The following is a 15234-nucleotide window of genomic DNA, read 5'->3' on the forward strand; positions in this document are numbered from 1 at the left end:
GCGGTGAGCATTGGGAGGCATGTGGCAGAGGGGTTGAAAATGGTAGGAGGGGGCCATTTGGAATAGATGACATCAGACTTCTTTCCAAGCCTGACATTCTGTGACTCTACGCTGGAGCTCCATGTAAGGTTTGCTCCAATGCTCCCATCCCTACAGAGCTCCGTGCTGAGGGATTATATGTTAAGAAAGGGTAAGCAGCACCTTGAACAACCAGAATTCATGGAATGAAACCAGATAGTAACTTTACTTTTGTCTCCCACCCTCCCTTCAAATTGTATTCAGTGGGATGAAAACTCAGGCAATCTCATGATTTTTGGATCCCTTTCGGATCAAGTCTGATAGACACTTTAGGTTGTAGATAGAGTATAAACTTGGTGATTAAAAAGGCCTGGGGGCGCCTGGGCGGCTCAGTTGGTTAAGCGACTGCCTTTGGCTCAGGTCATGATCCTGGAGTCCCGGGATCGAGTCCCGCATCGGACTCGCTGCTCAGCGGGGAGTCTGCTTCTCCCTCTGACCCTCCTCCCTCTCATGCTCTCTCTTTCTCATTCTATCTGTCTCAAATAAATAAATAAAATCTTTGAAAAAAAAAAAAGGCTTGGCTCTCATGATAATAACAAAAACTGGCAACTCATTTGAAGGTATGATTTTGCCTGCTTCCCATGAGGGCCTCCCTGGGAGGGTGGGGCTGGAGGAAGGGGACCAAGTGCAGTAGCTCCTTCCACCTGCCAATTCTCTCCTCCTCTAACTTGTCACCTGCAGTTTCTGATTCCCTCAGAGTTGGGGTGAGGTGGGCATAGGTGGTAGGAAAGAAAGGTAAGAGTGGCAGAAAATGCTTAACCTATCATAAACAGGTTGGGCCCTGGGGATGGGAAGATATTAAAGTCGTGTTCTGGGACAGTTTGCTGGTAAGCAGTCACAGGCCATGCCCTTGACCCAGGTAAAGGGGACACTGGCCTAGCATTGCTCACTCTCTTCTCTGCCCCTAAGAATCCAGAAGTACAACTTTGGCTTAGCCTCCATGGAGGCCATTTCTTCCACCCTGATAACTCTATGGAACAGGATACTACAAGATGGCCCCACCCAAGGTTGCCAGGTAAATACACTGTCTTTGCTCTGACAGAATCTGGGAGTGAAGGTCAGTCCGCAAGAAAGAACAATTCTCCTTTGCTTTGCTGCCACAGCAGTGAGATAGTCCAGGTGTCATACTCTGATATCCTGGGTGGAGCAGTGGTGTGGGGTCAGACAATAGGCCTGAGTGTTCCCCTAACTGCTCACTAGTCCCACTGGAACTCCTTTCCCTCAACAAGCTGAAAGGGGAAGCTCCCTTCAAACCTCCCCCTTAGATGGGGAGTGAAGACTCACAGTACAGCCACAATTCTCTCTAAAGAAATCCTCATAAATTTTCTCTAAATCTCTACTCTCTCAACCCTATTATATTCTTGATATGGCTGTGGGTTTGGTGAGCTGTGGTTTTCAACGTACCTTCTCTGTAATCCCTGCATATGGCTTAACATCACCTTTAGACTGTATGTTGTTGTACCAATAGAAACTTCCAACACAATAGCCATTTAATTTTCAGTGACCAAATGGGGGAAAAAACTATAGAATTTATTAATAGCTAGTTAAGAGCTTGATAAGGTAATTAAGGTGTGTGCTTGCTAGAATGCAAAGCCCTTGTAAGAGAATAAAGAATGAAGATGAAGCCTGAACCCTCTTGCTTCCCACTCATTAAATCTCTGCCTCTTCCATTCCCCAAACCCAAGGGTGAGATATTATCGCTGATGTGCAAGGAAAACCAATGTGAAGCAGCACCCCACAAATACCAAAGGAAGCAGAGCAAATCAAACCACTAAAAAGACCACACTTGATCCCAAGCCTAAGGCTGAGCATTCCAGGCATCTTTTTATTTATTTATTTATTTATTTATTTATTTATTTATTTATTTATTTATTTATTTAAGAGAAAGAGAGAGCACCAATGGGGAGGGGAAGAGGGAGAGAAAGAATCTTAAGCAGGCTCCACACCCAGGCAGAACCTGACATGGGCCTCAATCTCACGACCCTGAGATCATGACCTGAGCTGAAATCAAGAGTCAGACGTTTAACTGACTGAGCCACCCAGGCGCCCTGAGTATCCCAGGCATCTTAGGGTGGGATGAAAATAGTAGATAAGGTCAGATTACCATCTGCCAGAAATGAAAGCCAAATGGAGATAGCCAAGTCTTTTAACCAATCCTTTGAGCAGGAAGTAAAAGAGGAAGGGGGTAGGAGAGCCCACCATGCATAGATTCAAGAAGTGAAAGAGAAAGAAGATGGCTTGGTTCCTGCCCCTGAGTGATCCAAAGCTTCCCAACTGGTCAAGTTTTGTGCCATGAATGAGTTACAGGTGTGCCACAAGACCTTACACCCCCAAATCTTTGGGGCTGCCAAAGATCCTGTGCTGGTCACCTGTGCCCATGAGCAGCCTTATTTGGGGCTCTGCAGAGGATGGCCCCAGATGAGTGACATCTGTCTGTACACCCCACAGTCCCTGCAGACAGGAGTCTAATGAGTACCACTGAGCACTAACAGTTCAGCCTCAAGAGGTCCATCTGGACCACCATACCAGCAGCTAACAATGGAGCCCAGACTGCCCACTGTAGATACTGGCCCATGGAGCTTCTGGAGGAACTTGTGTTCCCAGTGCCCAAGGAGCACAGTGCATAGCCCTAGGTGCCAACTGTCTGTGTTGGGAGAAGGTGGAGCAAAAATGTTGAACTTCTGGTGGTGGCCTTCCCATAGGTGTGGGATTTCTGCCCATTTGTAATTGATGTGTCCTTTCAATGGTGACTGGTCTAATGATATGGGAGAGTTCTGCAAACTAGAGCCACATTATTATCATTTTGAAGAACTAGATATGAAAAAGTTCAATTAGATTTAAAGAATATTTGCCTTATCACTAGGAATTTCAACATTAATTTTGTTGATAAAAGAAAAGGATGGGATATTACAGTCCTTAAGTATAGTTTCAACAACTATGAATTTTGGAACAGTTGTAAAACAGTTTAAATACTTTTTTATGATCTTCTCATGCAAACACTCATCATCCTCATTGATAGTGAATATCCAAAATTTGAAGAGATCATTACTAAAGACTTTTCATCAGGAATTGAGTATAGCCATTTTAAGCATCAAACCTGATATAAAAAAATTTCCAGAAGCAAAATCTTTTTCTCACTTAAAAAGTTGACAGTACTCAATTTGAATATTTTATGCAAACTTACTGTCATCTTCTTCAACATCTAATTTTCCTTGTAATTACATGATGTAAAAAAATGATTTTGTTCACCTTGTCCTCCATAGATGTTCCCAGAACCTCTTCAGTCTACCCACAGTGTGTTATAAAATTATGACCATTTTCTGTATGTGCCATAATGCAACAATAATCCCCTGCACTGAGCACATGATCTAATAGTCAGCTTAGGTAAAGCCTCTTTCCAACACTATCTTGAGTTAGGTGAGGAAGCTTTGAGGGAAATTTTCTTATGAGAAAATTGCTTCGATGTACATATTTTTAAGTTTGCATGTTCTATCAAGAGCATATTCATTGTGTAGTAGGTCAAGAACGTTTCCCAAAAAATTTGATCTTCAACTATGGATCTCAGTTCTCGAGATTCTTGCATGAATCCCATCTTGGGAGGATTGCACATGGACACCTCATTCCTCAGGATCCTCCCGCCTCTAGGAAAACATAGAACAATCTGGGCCCTGCATTCTCCCAGTTGTTTGATATTAGCAAGCCACATTTTCTTACTTGGTCATTGGGCCACTTAAAAAAAAAAATGTAACCTAATTTTAGCATATTCTTTGGCTAATTCCACTATTTTCCTTATTTTATTAAAAAAAATATTCTCTCTACTCTTTCAACTTAGTTGTCATATTTTATCTTCTTTCTCCTAGTCTTACCCTTTCATGGAAGGGGAAGACTGGAGAGATGAAGGTACTTAGACATTTCATGGGGCACTGTTTATAGTCAGGCCCAGTTCTCAGGAAGCCGTGCTGAGCTCCTCCTACACTCTCATTGCTCACCTCTGTGCTAGGCGCATTCACATGCTCTCGCCAGTCATTGCAAGGACCCTACAGTATAGAAGTAGTGGATGCAACTTATGGACAAGGACACCGAGACTCAAAATGACTTAGCAATTGCCTGAGGACACATCTCTGGTGAGCAGGTGGGTGTGTCAGGTGTTGCAGTAAGATGTGTTTGATTTTGATCCTGTGCTCTTTCTACTCCCACGGTGTTTGGCAACCTTTCATCAGCTTCTAAGTCACGAGGCATCTTAAAATGCAGATTTAACAGGTCTGGGGTGGGGCTTGAGGGTCTGCACTTCTGACACTTGAGTTAAAAAGGTGTACAGGGTCTCAGCCAGGCTCTTCCAAGTACACGGGCCTCAAAGGGATGGCCCAGATAGAGCCGTCGAGGTTATCATTCACAGCTGATTTAGCCCTCTCTCGCAGACTGGCTTTTGATCAGGGTTCCAATGGATGGCTAGCAAGAGCTAATTACAATCCCGACTAATTCACTGTCAGTTGTTTTTCATTAACAAATTATGTTCCTGACAAACTGCTCTAGTGTGGTACCCTAAGTACTGTAATTAAAATCTTAAAAAGTTGCATGTGGGCTTAATTGATTTCCTTAATGTATTACTCAGACTAAACATTCCATTATTTTGTGTCTTGATGTTTATGAAGGGACAGAAGTCCTGCTGCCACCCAGGCAGCAGAGAGATAGGCTCTGGGTTAACAGGGAGCCTGCCTGTTTTAGGGGGCCTGCTTGCTTGCTTCCCCAGCAGTGCTGCCTGAACATTCAAATGACAGTGGTGATTGCTCTCCACCAGAAATATCCACAGAGGAAGGGATGGAGAATGATTTGACTTGTGTCTCTAATTAGTGTCCTTGAATTTCCAAACTTTGAGAATGTTATGATGACTCTCTAGTGTACTGATGGAGAAACGGAGAGATGTTTCCCCAGGCTGTCACGGCTCCATGTCCTATGGGCTCCTGCTTTTAGCACTGAGTACCACAGGGCAGAACGGAGAGGCAGCTGAGAACAATGTCTACATTTCGTCTAAAGTCATGTGTGATGCAGACGAGTCCAAGTGTATCTGGCAAATTTGGAATGCTATGGGCAGTCAACATGGATACTACAAGCCATTGAATTTGACTGCATGTATTCACTCATTCGTGTGTTTGACAGCCTCTTAAATGAGTACCTAGTATGGGCCAGGACCAGTGTGAGATTCCAATAAAAAACAAAAAAAAGCAAAATATGCACAACTTTAATAGTGGCAAACACTTACATATTAAATGCCAGGCACTGTTCTAGAAACTTTGAACATATTAACTCATTTAATTCTTGCTCAGGTCCTATGAAGCAGGTGCTCTTATTATCCCTGTTTTATAAATGAGAAAACTGAGGCAACAGAGAAGGTAAGAAATTTTCCTACAGTCACACAGCCAGGATTTAGACCCAAACAGTCTGGCTCTGACTCCTTGCTTGAACCCCTGTGCTATATTGCTTCTCTTTACTATAATAACAATAGCTAATGAGGACTTAGTGTGTCCTCATGAGTAATTTTATACTCACAAAAATCCTAACGAGATAGGCACTCCATTATCTCCATTTTGCGACTGAGGAGAATGAGGCACAGAGAGGTTACTGAATTGCCCTAAGGTCTCCGGGCTTGTAAGTGGCAGAGCCAGAATTTGAGCACAGCCCCAGAGCCTGTGTGTTTAATCTCAACGCATCTTAGAACTAGCAGAGACCTGAAAAATCAGAGAGTTGGGGCCTGCACAGGCCAACCCATTTAAATAATTAAACTTCAGGCGATCCTGCTCTAGATTTCCAGCAGATGAAGGTATGGCCCAGGTTGAAAGTGCAAAGTGGGGACGGGAAGGCAGATGGTTCAATGCCTAAGGCTGCCCTTGAGCTCTGTATTATCACATCTCTTGCATACCTGCAGTTCTCTATTTCTCTGCCCTCTGTCCTACTCACCCTCACAGGGCATCCAAACAACAGGGATGGACCACACAAGCCTAAGGATAAACCTGACAAGCTGACAATATGTTACATTATTCCCTACACACTACATGTTGAAGAAACTAAAATGGGCTTGAATTTTAGAACTTCACTTTCATTTTTTATGAGGGTACACATGAAAAAAAATGCAAATTATAAAAGAGACATTTGTCACATTTTCCTGAGTCTCCAAAAAGAAAAAGTCATCCATTGTGAGGTCATTTAAAAGAACTGGACTATTTTGTTTGCTGGAAGAGGAGACCGAGCGTTTTCAATAGGTGATTTCTCACGCTGCACTGACTAGCTGAAGGAGGCCTCCCGTTATCTGCCAGCCGCCGTAAGCATGATGTGCTTCACCTGTTCACTTGTGCTTTTAAGCTCTCTCCTTGGTTCTGGAACCACAGCCTGACATGATTCATCCCCATTACCCTCTGAGTCACTTCCTGGGTCGCTCTTCATGGGCATTATTTCTGCTTCTCTCAGACAAGCACCTTTGCGTACACCCCAACCCAGGCTTCCAGATCATGTTACTCCCAGACTTGGGGCCCAGGCAACACAAAGTCCTTTCCTTCAGTGTCCGGCGGGGATCCAACTAAGTGCCAATCCTTGGTGAGCTTCTTTCAGTGGTTTCTACTCATTATCAAGTATGTTTTTCTCTCAGGTAAACCACCCATGTACCTTTCCATTGGAATGTCCCACCGGTAGAACAGACTGGCTTTCCATTCATCGCTTTTAACACACAATATTCTTCAACTGTTTTTTTTAATGCACACATACACACACATATATTATATATATATTTATATTTTAATACTAGAAGCCCAAACTGTACATTTCTATCATATTACTAAACAAAAACTGGGTTTCAGTTTAAGTTCAAAGAATCATGTAGACATTATTCATCTCTGCAAACTCCATTTTCAATTTTTATGCAGGATCCTGGAGCATTGATGACTTGGCTAATAAAAATGCTGTCGGAAGTTAAAAATCGCTTCTGGGGTAATGCTACCTTCTAGTAAGAGAGTTCTTAAAAACACTTGACAGAACTTGGTTGCAAATGACAGATTTTTCCCTCTATACAAGTCACTGTACGCGAGCCGAAGAGTCAATGAGATCGTCAGAAAAACTTCAACCAGGGCGCCTGGGTGGCTCAGTTGGTTGAGCGACTGCCTTCAGCCCAGGACCCTGGGATCGAGTCCCGCATCGGGCTCCCTGCTCTGCAGGGAGCCTGCTTCTCCCTCTCCCACTCCCCCTGCTTGTGTTCCCTCTCTCGCTGTGTCTCTGTCGAATAAATAAATAAAATCTTTAAAAAAAGAAAAAAAGAAAAACTTCAACCATTCTTTTCAATTTATTTGATATAAAAGAAAACATCCGGCTTAGGGTATATGTCTAGAATATAAACTATTTGCGAGGCAGGTATGATGATAATGTCTGGTAAAGGCAGAATTTCTTTCTTTTTTTTTTTCCTGGAACTGCCAGTGGGAGGTTTCTGGCAACTTTTAGTTTGGAGAGGTTGAGAAAGCTTTCAGAGTCTTTGGAACAGATTCCTTTTGTTTTTGGAAAATTTCCAGGCTTGGCCCTGTAGTTATATAAATATAAAGCAAGTACCCACCCATTGTCCTTGGCGAAAGCAGTGAAGTCACCATACATTTGAATGCTGATGCTGCAGAGTAAGTTGCCTGCCCAGTTACGTAAGTGGGGTACCTTCCGCCAGAACCATGCCCTTGAAGAGGGTGAGAAATGTTTTGCCTAAATGTGAATCTAGAGTAGGAGCACTGGTATTTAAGTAGTATTTAAAGGGTAAATAACACCAACTTTGTATTTTGAGTGTTATCAACTTTTTTGATACACAGTTTTAAAAAAAGACATTTAATTTTTTTATTTATATCTTTTAAAAATATTTTTTTGAGAGAGAGAGCAGGGAGGTTGCACAGGGGAGAGCAGGGAGGAGAAGGGACAGATGGAGAGAGAGAGAGAGAATCTTAAGCAGGCTCCATGCCCAGCCCAGAGCTCACGTGGGGCTCGATCTCACCACCCTGAGATCACAACCTGAGCTGAAATCAAGAGTCAGACGCTTAACTGACTGAGCCACCCAGTCACCCCCAAACAAAACATTTTAAAAGCTATTTTAGAGGCGCCTGGGTGGCTCAGTCATTAAGCGTCTGCCTTCAGCTCAGGTCATGATCCCAGGATCCTGGGATTGAGCCCCGCATCGGGATCCTTGCTCAGCGGGAAGCCTGCTTCTCCCTCTCCCATTCCCCCTGCTTGTGTTCCCTCTCTTGCTGTTTCTCTTTCTGTCAAATAAACAAAATCTTAAAAAAAAAAAAATGTTTTATACTTTACAAAGTATACCAGTAAACACATGCCACAAATATTTAACATAAAGTTTCAGAAACAATATTTACCTTTATTATACTTAACACTGATATTTCTATATATTCTATGTCATCGTTTTTAATGTTGGTTATACCCCATTGAATTCATATTATGATCTTTTAATGGGTCATAATTTGCAGTTTGAAAAACATCCAACTATTGTGATTGCTTTATTTGGGTCCAGTGATCAATCGGTGGAATCCAAGAGATTTGGGGCCTTGGACTTTGAAGTTCAGGGACCTACAGAGATGACAGTAACTTATTTTAAAACACGTCAACACAGCCAGTTAGATACTACTTGCGCCATTTAGTTTCATTTTTAACTCCAGGGGTAGCTGGGGTGGTCAGCAGGCATTCTGATGTGGATGCTTTTGCTGTCTGTATGTCAATCAGTGGTCAAAACTTGCCCATTTGCATGTGGAATGTCAAAAATGGGTTTTTATCATGCGAAATGGTGTCTTGTTGATCAGCATTACGGATGTCAGAAATGAGCTCTTATTAATGAAAAGTATTCTTTGTCTAATACATTTCAATTAAAGAAAAGTTTCTAAAAGTTTTAAAAAAGAACATTCGTAATAAAGATATTTCTAAGAATGTGGGAGGGAAAAAGTATTCTTAATACATAGACTGGCTAAACCATCTCAACCCTAGCACAACCAGGGTATCAGAATCCAGACAGCCCACTAACTGACAACCCTAGGGACATTTGATTGCTAAAAGGCCCTACATGCATGGCAGTGTGTGCCCATCGATGTGGAATATCCTTGATGTCTGATATTGACTGAAAGGGTGACAGAATACTGCCTCTGCAGTCTTGGCTTTTGTCTCCAAGTGAACAAAAGTTCATGCAAGGTGTTCATCAGACCATCCAAAGGGCCAGACAGAGGCTGTGACTTCATCAAGCTTCCAGAATAGATACCGTGACCTGTTTTGTGCCTGCTTGCTAGTGAATGTGTGTTTAGCAAGTGTCTGCTTGGGTGGCAGAATTTGGTCTGAGACTTGCTCTCATTATAACATGGTAGCAAGGTTATGTGGGAGTGGCAAATTATTACCCACTTCAAAGTTCTTTGGCTGACTAGTGTTACCTTTTTTTTTTTTTTTTAAAGCCCTAAGAGCTGTGATTACCAAATTGATGAAATTCATCCAGTTCCTAGGCCCCTTCCCTACTTGTAAATCTATGTGGAGCATGAGGAATCCTGGAAGAACAGGTTACTTTGGGTGAGAATGGCTGACAAACACGACAGAAGAACAGACCTGTAGAGCATGGGAATGTTCTCTTGACTCCCAGAATTCAGTTGGTGAGGAAGACTCAGCAGAGGAAGGGCCTTCACAGGATGGGGGCTTACAATCATTTTACTTTAGATCAGAAAAGGAAATATGGCCTTATTTGGTAATCAGGCTGGGGAGGCCTGGAAATCCATAAGCCACGTTTGAAATCTCAGTATATAACGAGGATTTTTTTTGACATTCTACTCCACTTAAACATTGGTGGTTTAGTTACGAAGTTCACTTTGTCAGGATAATATTGTGGGAGCAGAAGTGGCAGGACTCCATGTGAGCCTCAGACCATGCTGAGTTTCAGACCTTCCTGACAAATCAAACAAAGGATAGGCCATAACTGAGTAATCAATGAGGAAACAGCTTTCTGAATTATGGGACTATTTGGAAGGAAGCTAGTGGAGAAGGTCTGGAAATGTTCAAGAGAGATAAATATGACATGAAGGATTTGGGATCTGCCTTGTATATCGCTCCTTGACCCAGCCCACAGACTAGGTCTGAGCTCTCTGGGCTGCAGGCAGAATTAAAAGGAGTTATGAGGATATTGCTCCCAGTGCCCAGGACCTGGGAATTAAGTGTAACCCAGACAACAAGAGGGATCTTCTCTTCATTGATGTATGGATCCAACAAAGAGAAGATTCAAGGGAGTGCAGGGAGAAGCTAGAGAGTCAAGGTCTGCATGTTGGGTATTACTTGAAGAACACGGACAACAGTGTTGTCACCCAAGGCCCTGGAATTAGCAACCGTCCCAAGGCATGACCACTGAGGAGCTTTTCAGTTGGTGGACAGCGACTGTGTAAGCCAGAGAGAAAGAATTTGAGATCAGTGTTTGTAGGCTCATGCAGTTTGGGACAAGAGCCAAAAATATTTGGTTATCACCCACACTGAGCTCCATGATACTTATTTATGCAAGACTTGAGGAAACTTGAAATAAATTTGGGGATCTCATTAGGATTGTAGTGATTATAGATTCTCCTTCAAAGGCAGAGCCTCAGACAAGGGCTTGTGTGCAAGCAGTTTATTTGGGAAATGATCCAGGAAAGTGAGGCCAAGAAGAAATGGCAATACAGGAGTATATTATCCAGTTGGTCACCACTGTGTTACTAGGGCTTGCCCCACTAAGACCTTCCGAGGAGCCATATATAACATGCCTCATTTATCCACCAACTCTCATCCCCCATTAGAACAGGGATGCCCCACTGGGCTTTAACTCCCCTGCCCTTTTAGGCTGTGCATGCCTGAGTGGGTTTCCACAGCCATTTCACAGCACAGCATTAGACAAGTCCCAGGGCAGAAAGATGTGATGCAGATGAAGTGAGGCACTGTCAGAATAGGTTTGCACAAAGCTCGTTGCTACGACAGTGGCTGGAGTAAAATGTGGGCTGAGAAGATGCAAGGCTGTAAAGTGGTACACACCAAGTATCTTATATAACACATCTCTTGCACTGCTCACGTCCACTCTGCCCTATGTGAAGTCCCATTCAGCAGGCAGCCTTCAGTGTGGTGGACTTCCAGTCTCTACAAAAGACTTCATACGGACAAACCTATAGTCCCTACTGCTGTAACTGGCATTGCAGGAAGGGGTCGGATAGAGTCCATCTGTTCTCAGGGTCCTGGCTGATACCTTCCCCATACCTTCATTAGGAAGGGAAATTATCAATTATGGGAGTTGCAATTCAATTTCAAGTACTAGACAACTGACCCAAAATGGTTAAACTGAAAAAGGGAACTTATTGGCTCGTATAACTGAACAGTCCAGGAGTAGATATGGATTCAGATGGGGCTTGAGGCAAAATGCTTGTGGTATTGTTGCCACAGAACAGAAGGATCTGAAGGGCACGGGGTGGGGGTGGGGGGGAACAGGTGTATATTTCATCAATATTTAAAATGTTTGCCAAATAAATAAATCTTTAAAAAATAAAAAAAATAAAAAATAAAATGTTTGCCAATATGATAAATGAAAAATGATTTTTTTATTTGCATTTCCCTAACCACTGCTGGTCTAGTGGTTGAAGTGGGATTTGAACACAAGTCAGTTAACCCAGAAATTCATATTCTTTTACCAATACCCTACACTATATTCTTCCTATTGGCTTCATTTGGAATCCTGAATTAGAAAAAGGCAAGAAAGATAAAGAAAACTGTCTATCAGATCTATGAAGATGACAAAAGGTTTAGAAACTTTACCTGGGAAAACTTACTGAAAATGGGAATTCTTTTTCTTATAGCTAAGGTTTTTTTGTTTTTGTTTTTTGTGGGTTTTGGTTTTTGTTGTTTGTTTGTTTGGCTTTTTTTTTTTTTTGTAGCCTGTACGGGGAACAAACCTTCTTATTGCGAAGTCTATAAAGGCAATGAAATAATGCAACTTCTCAAGAACTTTTAAGCGTTTAACTATTGCCTTTTATGAAAAGATTCAGACTAGCTGGCAGAAGAGGAAAGGGATTGAACTGGAGCCAAAGGGAATCTATTTAGTTACAATTACGCCTCTCAACAGAAAAGGTACAACACAGGGATAGGTGTAGTAGATGAGTATGTTGTTTGTTTACCCTCATCCTCCCCAGTTCATGTGGTCACAATGGAACTATGGATAATGATGCCACGCTCCTCCCAACTCAACAGTAGTCATGTTGACCAATGACTAGTCAATGTACTCACTTCTCTGGTCATGGTGAATGGCTCAAAGATGGACATGGGATATAAGCAGAGCCATGACGAGTGAAATAGAAATAGAAAACATATATTTAAGTATATTTACAGATCTACACTCAGTGACAGTAAGGCGCTGTTAAGCCAGTGGCAAAAAATAAAAAAAAAACTGTATGTTTACTCCCCTGCCCTTTTAGGTTGTGCAGTATGTTTAAAGGAAGAAAAGAAAGACAAAAGCAGAAAACAAAATAGAAGTAGTATCCATTACATGTGACTTTTGCAATGAATAATAGAATACGACATGCAATAGTGCATGTTCTTTCACTAAATGCAAGTCTAAGTGGAGTCCTCCCTAGGACTCGGCTGCTAGAGTAATCAGAATGCCTCTTTTCCATTAGGGTGGATAACCTGGCATCTGAAGCCAGCAGCATCCCTGAATTTCTAAGTCGTGTGAGCCAATACAATTCCTATTTTGCCTGAGCTATATTGTTCAGATTTCCTTTTTTCCAATAAGAAGTTTTTCACCAATATGTTAGCTCACTCTCAAGTCTATCGGAGCTCCTTCTTCTGAGTCTGTTTATACGAGATGCCTTGCATGCAAAAGGAAGATGGCCAGTTGACTCCTCTAGAGATGGGTCCCCTCTCACCAGGGATCCCATGGTGAGTGTAAGGGTCAGACAAAGGAATGCAGGGCAAGTGTGATTCTCACTTCAGATTCTGGGAAGTACGTTCATCGTTCCCACGTTCCTTACGTATGATTCCAGGGCATGTAGGGGAGAGACATTTAAGTGATTTACAGCGTGTAACAGATAAAGCTATAATCCTTTTTCCTTTGTTGCATGAGAAATGAAAAGTTGATTCCTACTTAAAATCATTCACACAAACCAGATTCTGGACCAAGTGTCAGCCGCGGTGTGATCAGCCAAAACACAGGGCTTTTTAAACAGTCCTTTCTAAGCCTCATCCAGTAGAGCCAATTTATCAGTCAGGATGTGAGTTGGAGGCAAGGCTGTGATGAATAAAGACCAACTGCAGCCAACTTTCTGAGAGTCTTTGTAACTTGGGGCTTCAAGGGAACGGAAAAAGAAGCTGAACTGAGTCTCTGACTCTCAGGTGTTTAGGTTCCATGGAGAAGGGGACTAACATCAAGCCACGGGAAGAATGGCGACCATTTGTGGAGCGCTTCTCCAGGCCAGCCACGCTGCACGTTTTATCTCACTTGATCCCCACAAGGATGCTGTGAAGGGGGTATTTGTAATCCACAGATATTCACATGGAGACACTGAGGCTCACAGAAATCATGGTTTGCCCAAGGTTGCATAAAAGTACATGGAGGATCCACAAGTCAAGCTCAGTTCTACTTGTCCAAGGCCTGTGCATGGCTTAAAAGACTGTGTTTTTCCCACACCATTATATGGCCAACTATGGTTGTGTTCATTAACAGCTTTGTATTTATTTATTTTAGAGAAGGAGGAAGAGAGAGAGAGAGAGAGGTGGGGGGGAGGGTGGTAGAGAGAAAGAGGGAGAGAGAGAATCCAGGGTTCCATCTCACAACCCTGAGATCATGACCTGCGCTGAAATCAAGCCAGATGCCCAACCGACTGAGCCACCCAGGCACTCTAACAGCTTTGTATTTAAGTCATTCCTTCAAAAACTAGACTTCTAGGCAAGACCTCCAAAGGAATCAAACCACACCCACAATTATCGCAGTATTGCTTGGTCTTCTCTTCTAGAAGAACACTCTTCTAGAGGAACTGTTTATTTACCACCTTGAAACGCTGCCTTATAAAATCTCAGTTCAAAGACTGTGTATGTCCCAGGAAACATACAGTTTTTTTATTTTTTGCCACTGGCTTAACAGTGCCTTACTGTCACTCACAGAAGTAGCATCCTGATCTCTGGTAAATCACATGATATACTCGTTTCGTATTATAACTATTGCCCTCATTATATGTATCCTTAACTGAAATGTTTAGATAGTTGTGATGGAATCAGTTTTCTTAATTCTACAGTGTTCACAGATTTCCCCTCTCCCCCCAGTCTGCCAAAGAGATCCTGTAACTAATTGCCTGCCCAGTTTTCCTCCTTTGGAGACATGAGAAAATAAAAGAATCCCTCTAATTACTTTGTGCTTATTTGTGCCTCTATAAACCTGACTCTTCTCCAAGACAAAACCACCTGGGACATAGCTTCTAGAGAGCCACACAGTCATACCTGTGAAAAGTTAGCAGGGCCCAGGGTACAGAAGCTCATGCCTGGTGGCATGACAAGGTAGGATGATTCCTGGAGCCAGACCGCCCCCAATGTACTCTTCATGGTGCTCTCGGGGGATTCCATGAAACAATAGACGTGAAAAATCTTTCTGAACTAGAAACACTGTGCACATGTGAGCTGTTACGACCACCTGGTGTGGTGTGTGCGGTAGAGATTACCTTTAGCTGGTGGCAAGCATTTCAGTTTATATAACACTTTTCATTCCAGGAGCCCTAAACCCTTGTGAATATTATCCCAAGAAATATCACTTGAAATAAAATGCACGTAAACAGAGGCTAGCAAATGAAGGCACCAACAATGATGACAATGATGAAGGTCTTCAATGAGAACATCAACATTTTGACATGCCAACTCTCGAGGACGTCACTGCTGTAGTCACAACACCTTCTGAGGGGAAAATCAATTCTCAACATGAATGTTTCCCATCAGGGCTGACTGTTTGGGTTGCAGGGGGGAGGGGTGGAGGGGGGACAGAAGTGAAAAAAACATTTTAAAATATGAATTGTATTTTCCATAGCGGTACATCAGAAAACTCAAATATAACTCCACAACTCTTTCAAGAGTTTCCTTTTTGTTTCCCGATGGTAAAGGGAGAGAGAAAAT

The sequence above is a fragment of the Mirounga angustirostris genome, unplaced genomic scaffold, assembly GCF_029215605.1.
Source record: "Mirounga angustirostris isolate CCGP_5_RB_7025 unplaced genomic scaffold, mMirAng1.0.hap1 SCAF_15, whole genome shotgun sequence".
NCBI classification, from domain to species: Eukaryota; Metazoa; Chordata; class Mammalia; order Carnivora; family Phocidae; genus Mirounga; species Mirounga angustirostris.